Below are 2,776 nucleotides of genomic sequence, written 5' to 3'. Positions count from 1 at the left end.
ATCAGGCATTGCAGAGCACACCAAGTGGCTAAGACCAAACTGCAATTGGGGAAACATTTAGCCAACGAGGCTGCAGAAAAAGACATGTTAGAAAACAAAGCTTTATCTTTAATACCCTTGCCAGAGATACCTCTCCAACTAGAAAAAACAGAGTATAATGCTAGGGACTGTCAATTAACTGCAACTGTAGAATTGTGATTTGATCCACAGGGTTAGACAGTTATCCCAACTGGGCAAAGAATAGTCCCAGAATCACTCCTGTGTGAAAAAATGGATTGCAAACACAAAGCCACTCATTGGAGTACTAAAAAACTTTGGAAACATTTGCAAAAATCTGTAACTGGGTGTGAAATGGCTCAGATTGTACAATCAAGACTCCAAAAGTGTATAGTTTGTAAAAGAGACAACTGTAGCACAGCTCACAATGTAGTGCTAAGAGCCATAACATCTGGAGGTGTTCCAAGGGAATAGTGCCTGATGGATTTCACTCAATTTCCCAGAAAATGGGGGTATCAATCCCTCCTACATCTGGTGGATACCTTTTCCGGGTGGCCAGAAGACTTTCCTTGTCTTACCAACCAGTCTAGGGAAGTGGCTAAAATACTGTTGAATCAAATAATACCTAGATTTGGGGTACCTTTGGGAATGTCATCAGATAGAGGTTCCCACTCTCTTGCAGAAGAGGTACAAGAGGTTAGGAAAGCCTTGGGAATAGCTTGGGATCTTTGTGCTCCTTATAGGCCCCAAGCTAGCGGCAAAGGAGGGAGAATGAATTATACAATCCAATTGATCTTGGGTAAAATACGTCAGGAAACCTCCTTGACATGGTTCCAAGCCTTACCCGTGGCTCTGCTTTGAATTAGGATTCAGACATGGGGCACCAGCAAAATCTGGCCCTGTAAGCTGCTGTATGGTTGACCCTACCAAGTACCACATATTTCAGGAAACGCACGCATATAAGGAGAGGTTGATTTGAATAATTACTTCATTTCTCTTAGCAAAACTTTACAGGACTTACAGCGAGCAGTGGCGATCTCCAGAGCAACAGGACTGGACATACCAGTGCACAAGTTCCAGCCAAGGGCTTGGGTGTACTTGAAAGGCTGGGGAAGCTGTTCTGCTACAGCCAAAGCAGGGCCTTCTCAACTTCTGTAGACAATATTGCTGCATTGAAATGGATAGGATAAAATCGTGGATACAATATTCCAAAATCAAAAGAGCCAAAGCCTCTTAGCTCAAGACAACATTTCCTTGGGATTTGAAGAAATCTGGGCCAAGCTTACTTCATGGTTACCCAGCTGGACTTGGTTAAAACATCAGTCTGTAGCTGTTGTAATGCCTTATCCTGTAAGATGAAATTATAGTTATTAAGAAACTAGTTCCCATAATGAACTTTGTCTCAAGAAAAGGGGGCACTTGATAAGGACCATAGGACAGAGCAGCACAGCCTTGAAGAAGTGGATGAAGGATGTAACTTCTTCGGCAGACAGAAGTCATGGAAAACACAAGCAGGATGCCAGCTCATTTCTGCAGACAGAAGTCATGGAAAACACAAGCAGGATGCCAGCTCATTTCTGCAGACAGAAGTCATGGAAAACACAAGCAGGATGCCAGCTCATTTCTGCAAGGCTGACAAAGCAGAAGTTCCTGTGCAAAAAATGATACTGTGCTTAGTGCAAAGTGGGGGTGAGGAACAGCCACCTAAAAAGGACATCGGATGTTGAAGACAGACCCCAAAGAATCATGTGAGGACTATTGAGGCGGCTTCCAGCCAGGCTGTGCCCGGTGGGCTGCCTTGGCCAGGATAGCTCAGTGGTGCTCAGCACAGCCTCTGAGTTCCCAAGCGGCTGCCAGCCGCAGGCAACCTAAGCAAGCTCAAGTGATATCAGCTCTTAGTGATTATCAGCTCTTTGTGATTTCAGCTCTTTAGCTTGCTGGTGCCACAGCAGACACTGGGAGAGAGAGGGGAAGCGCTGTGTGATGTTCCAAAGAATTCTTTATTGGTGTCTTCTATGAAGGTTCTCAGTGACAGCTCTTCTACTAGACCAGGCAGAAGTTGGGTTTATATACCTTACAGGGGTTTTGGAAATTGTCCAATAGTAAGGGTCAAGGGAAAGTGACCTATGGGCTTACAGAGAGATAAGCAGGGTCCGAAAGGCAGAAGAGAGGGGCTGCTAAGGCTCAGTCATCATGTCCTGGCATTTCCTAGCTCAGGCTTGTGGCCTCCAAGGAAGCCTTGCAGGCCCTGGACCTGCTGCGGTGGTTCAATAACGTGACATGAGGGAGTTCCCCCAGGGCAACTGGGATGCCTAAAAGAAGTGAACAGCCTCACCACAGCCTGGCATGCTCAGCTGCTTTTCCTTCTGATCCTCCTGGGGAGGCTCTGACATTTCCTCTTCCCTGATGGAAGTGCAGCTGCTGCCTAGGGAAATGTCCCCATACTTACTCAGTGTTCCAGACAGATTGATGTCATTGGCAAAATTCCCTCTCTTCTAAAGGATTTTAATTTAGTTTGGCTGTACTTTGTATGGCTGCAGGTCACATTTCCCTTGATTTAAGGAAGTATCTTGGCAGTTCATGAAGAAATTGCATTTGGAGGAATTGCTCAGTTCTGCAGTCCCCATTATATGCCCTGTTCTAAAAAACTGTTATGCTATTTTCACTCTCTCTGTGTTTTCACACTTGTTCAACAAGGTTTCCTTTCTAAGAATATTAATCATAATATCCCAGAGGCTTAAAGTGCTTGGGTATTTTTTATCTAAGTATTTACAAAAGA

This window comes from Passer domesticus, chromosome 10 (genome assembly GCF_036417665.1).
Source record: "Passer domesticus isolate bPasDom1 chromosome 10, bPasDom1.hap1, whole genome shotgun sequence".
NCBI classification, from domain to species: domain Eukaryota; kingdom Metazoa; phylum Chordata; class Aves; order Passeriformes; family Passeridae; genus Passer; species Passer domesticus.
This window is presented reverse-complemented; position numbering follows the sequence as displayed.